Source organism: Hermetia illucens, chromosome 6 (genome assembly GCF_905115235.1).
Source record: "Hermetia illucens chromosome 6, iHerIll2.2.curated.20191125, whole genome shotgun sequence".
NCBI lineage: Eukaryota > Metazoa > Arthropoda > Insecta > Diptera > Stratiomyidae > Hermetia > Hermetia illucens.
Window position 1 is genome coordinate 58,760,422 of NC_051854.1, and position 13,681 is coordinate 58,774,102.

Below are 13,681 nucleotides of genomic sequence, written 5' to 3' on the forward strand. Positions count from 1 at the left end.
TTTGAACGAGTACAAACAGGAGATCTGTGGGGTGACCGTCGAGCCTAGCGGCTTTACTTCGTCTGAGTGAATCGATAGTCAAAATGATTTCTCTTTTGTATGGAGGAATAGTCCGTATCCGCATGTTACGGTGACTAGCTATTTCATCCACAAGATGGGGAATCTCATCGGATGTGACACAATTAAGAACCGTGGTGAAGTGCTCTTTCCATCTCTTCCGTTGCTCATGGATGAGGAGTTGACGTTAACGTCCTTTACAACGAAAGATTTGCGCAAACATTCAAGCACTTTCGTGATACCGTGTACATTTCCCAAATCATTACACTGTCTCTCCCAAATCATTGACTAGTGCAGTATAAATTCCCGTTCGTCATGGTACACACTACACTGAATTTCTTGAGATTTTGCCCAGTATAAAGTTTGAGAGCCCGCCATCAATTGCTGCAGTCAGTGTTCAACCCCTTCTGCCCATCGATCTGCTTCCAGGATTCCGCAGTCAGCCAGATTTTATGACGCCCCCTTGCTACGTGACCGACGACTTGTGTAGCACCCGAGAAAAAAGCATTTTGGATGGCAGCCCAATGATTGTCGATGTTCTTAGGAAGGGTAATCAGTATATATGCAGTCGCCAAGACCGTGCTTCCCCATCACATATCCGAGCAAGGTTTTGCCAGAGACCACCTTGTCATTCAGATAACATATCACGATCACAATGTTTTCTTTATGAATTCTCACTTGAACTGTGTGCAATTGCTCGAAAAGGCATTCCCTTCCACTATATTTGTCCAGATTCTCATCATCTTACTTCGCATAGGCCCAGAATGTCCAGTGTACGTCGTTAAAATTTCTGCTCGAGTTTGAGAAAACGAGCATTCTGGGGAGCCTCGCTACCGTTGTCGGGGAGCGCGCATGCATTCCAGAAACCAATGATAGCCCTTTTTCGCCAAAGATTGCCGCTGTGAGGTCAGTCCCTATCCGAGGAGTTGTTGATGTCTCGGTAGGAATAAAAAAGCCCTCTCTCCTTTTTAGTTACCTTTTGTGACAAGCAAAAGACGTTGAGTGCATTCTTAAGCCAAAACCCACATTTCTATTCCAAAAAGCATGCAAAATATGTGATCAGGTCGCGGCCGAGGCGCTGATTTTAGAGGCCTCGCCAAATTCATGCTCCCTACAGAGAAATCTGTGGAAAGCATGCTTTCCAACTCAATGAAAAACTTGCCTAAGGAGCATCCAACCGTCGAGAAAAGTATGGCAACTCTTACCTTCCGGGAAACTGGAAATTCGATTACGGCCGGCCCGTCCGCGGTTCTACTGTCCCCTGTACGGAAGAGCAAGCCTCGGCGAAGGGAAATTTCTGCCACTAAGAAGGGAGACTGCAGACTAAATCCTGCTTGTTAGAGCCTTCTTCTTCACTCTGACTAGGAAGAGTGGAAGGAAGGCAGGCAGCTAGTGTAGACGCTATTGGTTTAACCTCGCCGGTATGTAATAATGAAACGAAGCAGCCCGAACACAGTGAACCTCCATCCGGCGGCAGAGGAAGGCACTGCGAAAGTACCTGCATCCACTCCACGCTCCCAGCGTGGACTATGGCGAGTGTGCTGGGGGGTAATCGAACCAGCATGAGAGATCTGAACGAAGTTGGTTTATCACATAGCAATACAAATACGAAGGCAGGAAATAAGAGGCCACATGAGCAAGTTGAATTCCCTCCAAGAATAGGAAATAGTCGAATAGTTCAACATTGAGAATACCGAACTGTGCAGGACAGAAAATACCAGATGTTGAATACCTGGTCCACGAAGGAAGGAAGGGAATATCATCCGCATGCTGGGTGAACAGAACCTGGAAAAACTGGAGGATAAAATCAATAGATTCTGCGATTGATAAATCTAGAAACATACATGGTTTCAACTTGGTGTTCGAACTGGCCCAAAAGAATCTGAAGTTGCTCAGGGACAATCACTAGATGGTGTTTCAGCTTTTTTTGGATAGGTTGAAGTTTATAGAGCATATTGCAGAATTTTCGGGACACTTCTCCAAAATGGAACTGCGTACGGAGGGTGGCGGAACCTCACATGGAGGCTCACAGTGCCGAAAGTATTACAGAGTAAATCTTACCTGTTAGTAACTTCTCCTACACCTTTCAGGGAACAAACCGAATCAAGGGAAACTTGAACAGAAGTGGCTTGATGGCAGGTTTTGGAATCGGATTAAAGAAAGCCGACTAACTGTGAGGAACTGAAAAGCGAAAGCGAGACTTCATGGCTATGTACGATCCTTAAAAGGGATGAGTCGGCAAAGTTGGATTTTCTTAGAAAACCTCTTGGCAAAAAATTATGGTAGTCTTCATACCGAAGCCCGAGAAATATGACTATTCAAATCTAAAGAAAGGTTTGGAGAGACTGGTGGAGCATTACATTCGTGGGAAGGCGCTAAAGTCTCACCCATAAAATGAAAATTAACACACTAACCAACGTGGAAAGCCCAGTGAGTCTACTCTTCATTCATTGGTTTCAAAGATAGAGAATGCACATCTGAAAGGCAAGTACGTGACGGGGGTATTCGTGGACATTGAACGGGGAAGGACTTTGTCTCTCAGAACTAAGGGAACTCTCCGAAAAAGTGAAATATCTGGTAGCCATTCTAGAGTCTCCGGATATCTTAGCGGTTAATGGACTAGGTGGTCATACAGAAAGAAGGTCGCGGCTCAAATCTCGCTGGTAGCAGCAACAGATAGCACTAACGGAAATCCTTAGACGAGGGAGTTGAGTACAATAGGCCACTAAGGTCTGAGTACTCAGAGACCATGCTTTCCCTACCTTATGGGCACACACTGCCTCTACAAAATCATGACTATCGCTATTAGTGGAAAGATCAATGCACATTTTGAAACTAACGATATCGATAGCAGAAGGCCTGGTTAAGTCTCCTTTGGTTTTTTATTGCATTGAACTTCCCTGCTGATGCTAGTAGGTTAGACTTTGAAATCATATATGCCCCAAATATTTAGTCCGAGCAGACACACTTGATGTACATAGATGACATCAAGTTGTATACTGGTACTGAAACCCATCTAGGAATTCTGGTGTACCTAGATGACATGATATTCGTATGAAATTTGGTCTAGACAAATGTCGAATCCAAGTCATCCGCAAAATTCATCACGCGCCGCATGCCGAACATAGCATAGTGACTTCCACATCCGAATTCCGCAAGAAAACCAAGCTCGGGAGGAGGATATGAAGGATGCGAAATCATACCTCTTGGGGAATAATCAAATAAGGGCAGTGAATGATGAATTCGCTATCCTTTCTTTGACTTATGCATTCGGAATATCACCATGGACGAAGACCAATCTAGTGAAAGACAAAGTAGTTGCAGTCGTTTATACCACGATCGTGGGACACAAAAAGACAACGCAGAGCTTGAGAGCCTAAATGCAAACTCCAAACACAAGTTCAAGGAGTATACAATTTTCGGTTCACGGCTCAAACTGTTATTTACTCTGCGAGACTTAAGATAAGGGGTATACTGGAACGTTGGCACCGGGCGCTGAAGGTCGCCTTAATGGCTTGTCATGATCTGTCGTGGTCGCGGTTCTTGCCTTTCGTCCTCTTCGGCCTCCGTACAGCCCAAGGAGAGGAATTCAAGGCCAGCCCAGCGGAGATGGTGTACGGGGAGAATTTGCGCTTCTCCGCCGACTCTGTACTGGACACCAGAGTAAAGTTAAGGGACTCAGGAATGCTGGGTCATTCAATTTATTTAATTGCTGCAGAAACAGCCGACGGACTGATATGAGACTGGAGTGATAAATGTCAAGAATAACATTTGTCAACAGTCTCAATTATTAACACACTAGTCCTGTCCGAAGACCCACATAGTAGTAACAATGAATGTGTATTAAATTAATTTGTAGTGATTTAGTTTTAAGTATATTTTTCAAATAAATAGAACATAGGCGCGTGGTTGACGTGGCGGAACAATATTATCGCCAAGTCAAGGGCTGCGCGCTTATTTTTACAACAAAGAGCAGGCGAGTCCTTTGCATGCGGCTGTCTATACGGCAGACTGTGGGCTGACTCCACTTAATTTGAAGGATAAATCTTTCAATCCTCTGAGTGAAGTGAAGTCGGACCAAGAGCGGATTGATGAGTGGAAATCGAAGGCAATGCACGGTAAATACGTGAATTGTCTTTGGCAGCCATTTGTCGAACAGGTGGCTATGTGCTGGGGAGCTCTTTGTTGAAATGGAGGGGTTCATGTGTGCTATTCAAGATGGCGTGGTCAACATCGGAGCTTCTAAAAAGCTCATCATGAAAGAACGGGTGGAGAGCGACCAGTGAAGAATGTGCGGTTCGGGTTTAGAGAGGTTGGACTATCTCATTTCTGGTTGCACTGTTATGGCACCGGTGCAATACATCACTGGACATAATGCTGTATGTAAGGTGATCCATCAAAACCTTACATACAGGCATGGGCTGATCACGGTAACATGTCCAGTATACCAATATGAGCCGGAAGCAGTACTTGATAGTTCCGCCTACAGCATGTATTGGGACCGCCAAGTTCTAATTGATCGCGATATTGCACATAATAAACCTGACGTACTGTTAGTTGCCAAGACGGGTCGCTCCGCGTATGTTATTGATATTGCTATCCCCATAATAGCAATATCGAACGGCAATACGTGGAGAAGACGGTGAACTATGAGCCATTGGCTCGAGGAATCAAAGAAAGGATACTGTCAGCTACAGGTATTGCACCTAAATCCCTCACGGCTTTCCTTGATGTCCTGGAGAGAGAATCTTATGTACCTACTAATTGCTCAAAATGATGATCTTCAAACGCTGTTATGGGGAGTCTTCAGAAGCACGGAGAAGGACAAAGGTTAACTTCTCCCAATCGTGGTGAATTACCGATCTCCGGAGCGACAAAATTGCCATATGAACTATGGATTTGGTAACATACCTGCGCATGTACACAGGGATAAGTCGAAGAAAGATAGTTCGGAGGAGATATCAGGTGGAAAATTTGCCAACACCCCGAACTAATCTCGAAGTCCATAGAGATTGCAAAGACAGGATTAAGCAGGGAATTAGCTTGTAGTGGTTGGTTATCTCTAACACATATATTATTAAGATGCTTCGTTTTTCGTGTCGGCCCTTACCGAAAATGGTGACATTTCTTTTACCTAACTCTCTCGTTGATCCCGTGCACGATTCAGGCTACACCTTCACTTGCACTTCCTTCATTTCCACGTTCGTGAAGACCACTGATTTCACCAACAGAATGATGAAGTTGGAGAAGGGCGAACACAAACAAATACAGACATCGAGAACGCAACCACGGGCAATCAACTCGGCTACCGTGACATCTTTGAAAAGTGCACGCTATACTCTCCACCTTATCCCATGTATTCACTCAATGACAATTGTCAAACGGATGTTAGAGAATATCCCCGTATTGTTTTCAACCATGTAGACCGATGTTCTCTTTGAGTTTATCCTACCTCTACCAGTTTGGAGAATTAACATGTGAAGTTCTGTTTAAAAAAGTTCAGATTTAGGTCTGTGGAAAGCAAAAATCTGAAAAGGAATGGGGCGCCCAAAACACCGAACGTACCTCGCTACACAAATCCCTTTCTTTTTCTCTGATCTACATTTCTGATGTCTTAATAGCCGAAAACCTTTCAAGTTAATCAGGAGGAAAAGTGCCAATCCAACTTCTATTCACTTTCCTAGCTCCATGTTTTCGAATCTTCCTAGAAATCATAGTCCAATTATCTTGGAAAAACTTCTTTTATTTTTCGTCACTACTTAGCACTCTCGGCGATCCATGGTGCAGCAAAAACATATAAGAACCCAGCGAAAAAAAGGCCATATAAATAAGTGACGTCTGTCTTAACAATTATTTTTAATAGTTATGTTGTTATGTGAGCGAAGGAAAAGTTAACACCCGCGCACAATAACCGTAAATTGTTGAGGAGGACAAGTGAACCATCCACATATCCGCCATGGCACCATGACAGCACAGCCCGTTCATGTTGCCGTCACTCAGATAAGTCGCTTTTAAGTCTCGACCAGATAATAATATGGGATTGGAAGTTGAATTGGGACCGACATTTCGTTTTGTTCCAATTAAAATTGTATCTTTTTCCTGTGAGACCCAGGTTGGAATGGTTGCTGGCCTGTTTGTACGCCATTCAATCTTAGATGCAGCGATACAGTGCACTTGCAGTAATACGTTTTTGCGTGTAGGTTGCACTTCAATTTATCAAAAAACGTTGCTTTGACTGCACTTATAATAAATGATTTGTGTTCCTTTTCGTCACCTGGGAAAATTGGCAATGAGCCACCAACGTTGCTGGGTTTATTGACCACATGTAACAGGTTCCAGCTCAAAAGTAGGTTTAGAGGCTGTGTCTCAAATCCACTTTCAATTTTCATCAGCACCAAATACTATTTCCAATAGTTTCCAGTTCAGGAGCTTCATGGTCTATTATGGATTAGAAGGTGTATCATATGGGAGGCGTATGTAAGAACTTATTAGCGTTTTTGTAGAAAACTCTTTTCGGAAGAATTTTGCATCGACATCGAGAAAGTTCAGTGCCGTTTCACACAGTTAAGCCATTTGGAACACCCTTAACAATAAACCCACACCCGAACTGGGTGTGGATGGGATGTAAACTCAATGCATCATAGTAGAGGTTCACAAATCATCACCTTTAGAGGTCGTGGCCAGATGTGCTGATTATAAATACAACAAGCGAGCTGGCATATGCGGAAATCTTGCGGATAGTGAGGACAGCCACTTCTTTCTTGGACCTGGGCGAATACGTGAACTGGATATGACACACGCAGAAGAGCAATTTACTCCTTGAGCTTCGGCCTGGAAGACTAAGTCCTACGATCTACATAAGAAGATCGAGCTGTCACTGGGCAATGCAGCGTAGGTAATGGTGAACCAAGACTCAATGCTAATTGAATGTAAGGACCTAGATAAGATCACCACAAAAGCGGGCCTTAAAGACTCTACTCGGGCTAGATTCGATCCTTGAGTCCAACGTGATAAGGCTCCGAAATGCATATGGTAGTACTCAAACAGCCACAAGAGCCTTACCATTCGAAGCAACAAAAAAGGCTATTTCTGTTGGCAAAATGCGCCTCAGGGGGATCAGCTATCGACTGCGAGGACAAATATCGCCAAATGCCAAATGGGAATCCTAAATGCCTGATCTGCAGAGAAACACAGGTGGATAACATCGGCAATATCACAGGCAGTTACAGATGCTCCGTGTTTAAGAAGTCGTAAATTAACTTCCTGCAGCTGAATTTAAACCATTGCCACGCAGACCGGGAACTGCTCTCTCAAAGCGAAGAATCAGATTGGCGTTGTCGCAAAACAAATGCTAGAGGTCGAACATTGCCCGAAATATTTTCACGTCTAAATGTCGTTCTGGCAAATGCTGGCGGCGTCAAAACTTTTAGGAGACGGGATATGGGATCGGTGATAGACTTCACGTTTGTTAGCGATACATTATCTAAGGATCTCCAGGTGAGGGAAAAATATACGCACAGTGCTACCATCTTCCAGATGAAGCCTAGGACAGGAGCAATATGAATCAAGAAAACTACAGTAGTAGGTTGGACATCCAAAAAATTTTACAAGCAAATGTTCGAGGAAATACTTCTGCAGGAAACGATGCCTATGGGAAACGCAAAAGAAAAGGTGACGCACATTCTTAAAAACATACAAAAAGCGTGTGCTGCTTCCATGCCACGCCGCACTGTACTCAAGAAACGAATGCCCAACTTCTGGTGGAATGCCAAAATCGAAAAACTCCCTATAGTTTGCTTGGAAGCCAGGAGACACAGTAAACGTAGCAGAATCCGGCCTGAGTCTGAAGAGTTGCACATGCGATATAAGAAGGCGAGGAAACAAATGCAAGCAGCCATCTTTAGAAGTAAAACTGGACCCTTCAGGAGGTTATACAAGGAAGCGGACTTCGACCCATAGGGAGGTGCATACAAGTCAGTTCTGGCATCAATCAAGAGTAAGCGCCGGTCACCACCGATCACCAACCCTGATTTGTTGCGGGATATCATTAGTACTCTCTTCCCACAAGCTTCAAATGAATCGACCCTACCGACTGTCCAGATAGATCCCGATGAGGGTCCCGAGGTAAACATTAAAGAAGACCTGGAAGCCGCAAAGAAAATTGTTTAAAATAAAGCTTCAGGTTTGGATGGCATTCCGAGTAACGCACTGACAATGGCCATCAAAACAGTTCCAAAGTGCTGAAACATTTACGATGTGCCCCGGGGTTTTTCCGAAAAGTTGAGGAAACAGAAGCTTTTCCTTATCCCGGAGCGAAATTGGGAAATCCTTCCTCTTATAGGCCTATATGCCTATTAAACGGCGTCGGTAAACTTTTCGAACGAGCCATCTACAATAGACTTGTACCGTTTGCACAGTACGGTGAGGGAAATTGCTGAAAAAGAAGTAGAGGCCAATAAATCTTGCGCGATAGTTACTCTCGACTCTCTCAATACTGCAAAATAATTACGGGTTTTGCCAAATTGGGCGCTCCCAAATACCTGGTGCGCATAATCACAGAATTTCTCTTGGAGAAGCAATTATGTTACGATTCGGAAGATGGACCTAAAAATAGAATGGTACAGCCTGCAGATGAAGGAGCATGTGTGATAACAGGCATGGTCCCCATCGACATCTTGGCGAACGAAGGTCGACGCCTCTATTACCCATCATATGCAACCGGTGACTCCTGTACGTATCGTCGGCAATTAGCACGAAATGAAGCTATTTTGGAGTGGCAAAAAAGAAGGGATGATTAAATTAAAGATACTGGACTTTGCGTGTATAGGGAACCTCTCTTTAAACTGCATGTAAATTTACGTCATTTGCTGTCTGCGTTCCCATATATCCACTAAATTTCATTGGGATCGGTTTAGCCGTTTTGGGGAAACGTGCGTGTGACAGACAGACAGATAGATAGTGAATCGATTTTAATAAGTAACATAAAAAATCACCTTTCATTACCCTAACCGTACATAGAGTGTTGACTTTTCAGTACTAGAAGTACTGAATTTAGTACGTTTTGAAGTTTATCCGTGCCTTAGCACTTTTTCTCATTTTTTAGTACTTTTTTAAGAAAATAGGTTCTTTTCAACAGAAATCAAAACGAAGTTAATATTTGCATTATTGTGTTCAGATAGATGACAAAATGACCAAAACGTTGAATAAGGAATGTTCCACTGCATATGGTCACTTCGAAATAGGTCGAAATTTTCGCAGAATCGCTCAGTAGCGTTTTCGGTAAACGCAAATTCACATCATAAAAAGTATAAAATAACCGTCTAAGTGGGACGTAAGTAGAACGACACAATACGGAAGCTGGCAGTCGGAAATTAACGTGATGTCCGTTCAAAAGCACCGTGAATTTGGATGATGACACCATATACACGGGCCGACAGGTTCACTTTTAGAGCATACGCCAAGTATTGTGCGTAGCGAGGTTTCATAGTCGCCGGCCATAAGAACATTGTTCATCTCTGAAATGCTTTTTTGAAACAACGTGCTATCAAAATCTTTGACCTTTGGTATTCAGTTCCATGGTCTGGCAACAGAAAAATCAGGGTTTTGAAACCCTTTTTTCTCGACACGAAAATTATCATCATCATCAACGGCGTAATAACCGGTATCCGATCTAGGCCTGCCTTAATCAGGAACTCCAGACACCCCGATTATGCGCCGAGGTCCAATAATTCGATATCCCTAAAAGCTGTCTGGCATCCTGGCCTACCCTACCGCTCCATCTCGAGCAAGGTCTGCTCCTCTTCTTTTTCTACCATAGATATTGCCCTGATAGACATTTTGGGCTGGATCATCTTCATTCATACGGATTAAGTGATCTGCTCACCGTAACCTGTTGAGCCGGATTTTATCCGCAACGGTCGTGGTATCGCTCAAAGATTTCGTCATTATGTAGGCTACGGAATCGTCCATCCTCATGTAGGGGACCAACATTTCTTCGGAGGATTCTTCTCTCGAACGCGGTGAAGAGTTCGCAGTTTTTTTTTGCACATCGGTATCGCGAATCACTTTCTTGTCTTAGATCGCTGTTGATGTTGAATGGTCTCAAGACTGGTCCTGCTACTTTTATCTGGCCTCGTACATTGGTCAGCGTTAGCCTAGTCAGTCTTATTAATTTCGCCAGGATACCGAATTCTCTCATGGACGTGCACAGTTTTACCCTGGCTGGCGGCTTTAAAGAACGAGAATAGTTATCGTATAGGATTCCACGCCTACTCTATACGTCTTCCCAATCGGTAAACCTTAACAAGGTCTGTAGAGAGGTCAATATACGGCACATCTCCTGGAAATATGATTTCAGGATGGTATTGTGGGAAGGTACGAATTAAATTTCCCCGGTGTGATTCAATATTTTCCCAATTTGATGTATTGTTGTCTTATAGTTGTAATTGCGTACATAAAATCAATATTGAAGTTGGTTGTACATGGGTACGACACAAAATACAACAACGGGTAGGCGATATTTTCAAATATTACTTATTACTAGAATAATTTGTCCTGCGTTTATTATGTTCACAATGAAAATTATACAATTGCGGCAAATAGGTAGCAATGAAGAATGAATGAGCCTCTGAGGCAAGGGAAGAAAAGGATATAAGATAAAAGATAGTACAACATTTTCACATCCAGAAACAGCGAATCATGATTTTTGCGAACAAACAGTACTCACTTAGAAGCTATCTTTGTTCGGCATAATCAAAAGTTGAATGCCAGCCGAGAGAACAGATTTGCAACCGATATTCGCCTCGACGGCTTCTACTAGCAAATATATAGACAAACGCCATACATACATCAACTAATAGCCCACATTCATTCTAATCTATAACATTACAAATCAATTACTTAGAGCCAAGAATCTTCATTCCCATAGTCACATGCACCCGCAATCATTTTCTATCCCAGAGTCAGCCCAAAGTCCGAGGACAATCCAAAATCACCTCAGAAGCCACCCCGAGACCAGCACAACTGCCGCCGTCACTTTACTACAAAGAGCGATAATGTTAGGATGTTTTGAAATATGATATCTCGTTGCAGGATCACTTTTGTAATGTGACCATGTTTGGGAATGCGGTTATGTTTGGTAATATGATGATTTTTGGTAATATAGTAATGTTAGGTCATGCTGTAATGTTTGATGATGTTGTAATGCTTGGATCGCACTCGGTGATGTTAATGTGATATTACACTTTAAGGTCATATCACCTTTGTAGTATTACATGCGATTATATCACCTATCCATCTCTATTTGAAGTATAGATTCCTTGCTTTATCAGCCTTTATTTTCTTTTATTATTTTTGTTTTGGTTCATTGTCTTTTACCTCATTACTATACGTTTCCATCCTTATATATACTACATAGCTGCTTATATATGTATATGATTATTTATGTTTGCTTAAAATACAACAACAAAATGAAAATGGCAAAATGAAAGTAACCACATTCTTTGTTCGGAAAGTGCATCATGATAATGATAGAAACTCAGAAAACAGATGCAATTTTAAAAAAATTCTTAGTGAAAAATTATTATCGAAATAGATAGTTGCAATCGCCTCGATGGTGTGCGTACGCCTGTGATTGCAGTTCTAGGATGTTAACAGGTAGCTTCCACGATCGTCGTGGTTTAACTTATATGTAACAACAATGATGAAACATTTGTAGACTTCTACAAATTTCAATGCCTGGTCATCAGCGACTCATTGTACGAGCACAGAGCCTGCCAAAAGATCAGTTGGGTTTCGTCCAATAAGCATTTAATCAGACCGACAACAACGATCAACACACTCAAGTGGAGCTTTTCCAGTCTCTGCACAGTATCTACTTCCACTCTTTCATAAATTGTGGCCATCAGAGTCCTTCCAGAGAGTAAAAGAAGGGGATAGCCGGTAATACTAAGAAAAAGGGCGCCGGTTGTTAGTACGATAATTGCAGGGGTATTCACATGATCGGAATGCCAAGGTGGGCTCTGACAACGGATTGCTCGGACATGTGATGGGGAGCGTGGTTTTGGCAATCGTAATGATAATGATGGGAAGTTTGTGGATTACCGTAGTTTCAATCCCCTCGTCGGTGTACGAACACACAGCTTGGCATAAGGTCAGTTCAGTTTCAATTGACCGACACCGCACGAGCAATCAGATCGACCGCTTCGGGAGCAGCATTAGCTTTAGGTGTTGTCTCCTGGATGTGCGTAACAAGAGAAGTGCTGACATCGGCCTCGAAAGGGGTATCCATCTGATGGTCGTTTGTGTTTGCTTGCGTATCACATTCGCTGCCTCTCGCAAAGTTGGGGGTTGGGACATTCTAAGTTCAACATCGACCGCTTGTGTGATGCAGCTGTTTAATTGAGAGAGCTATCTTCCTAATCGGATGGCAGGTATACCCGTCTGAGAATATCGACAATCATTCAGCCGCTATCAAAAATATTTTTTCTCGGGTACTGCGCAGGTCGTCGTCTACGTCCCAAAGGGGCATCATAAGATCTGGCTGATTGCAGAATTGTGGAAACGGATCGACGAACGGAGTGGGTCGAAGGCTCTATTGACTGCTGCGAGTGGCGGCGGGCATGACGCGCTGGAACTCTGATATCGAGCGAAATCATAACGTATACCGTTACGAGAGAGAATTGCTATTGCTCTGGTCAAAGAAGCGGAAAATGCCGGAAAGCACAATGATTTCAAAAGTGTATACCTCATCACGAAAGAGCTTACATGTGGTCGCAAATCTTTCAATCTTCCTGTGAAGGATGTAATACACATTAACGAGCAACTGAAGAGATGGAAAGTACACTTCACCACGGTCTTTAACTGCATTACATCCGGTAAGGTTCCTCCCTTTCCGAATGAAATGCGCGGATACGGACTGTTCCTCCAAGCAAAAAGAAGTCATTTCGGCCATGCACTCGAACTGAGTAACGTCGAGAAACTGGACAATCTCCCCCAGACTTATTTATCGCTGCACCTGCAGTTACTGCAAATCTACTACTTCCACTCTTATGGAAATTTTGGGAATCCGAGGCATTTCCCAGAGAGTTGAGGAAGGGGATGATCGTTAAGATTGTACAGAAAGGCACCCATTTTGAGTGTGAAAATAGGTGGGTATCTGTGTGCTCCTTGCCATTGCAAAGATAATAGTCAAAATAATCCTGCAACGCGTTAAAGAACATCTCAAAAGCTTGATCGACAGAGAGGAGGCCTATTTCCGCTCCGAATGCTCCTTCATTGACCACGTCAACACCCTGCGGATAATTTTGGAATAATGAGCGGAGTAGCTCTCCATCGATTTCGTGAAAGTTTTCGATAAGGTGAATAGGGAGTGTATCTAGACTGCTCTATGCAGCATGGACATTCCGGGACTAAAAGCTATTATCTGAGCGGCATATGATAGCGCAAAATGTAACGGGTTGCGCCGAGATAAAATTTCGGGGGATTTTGATGTCCAAAGCGCAGTCTGCCAGGGTTGCATCTTGTCACCGATATTATTTCTTCTTGCTATTGGTAATGTTCTTCATACTGTCTTACCCTTAAAACGTGGTGCAATTCAATGGACGATGAGGTCTTTGCTCAAAAA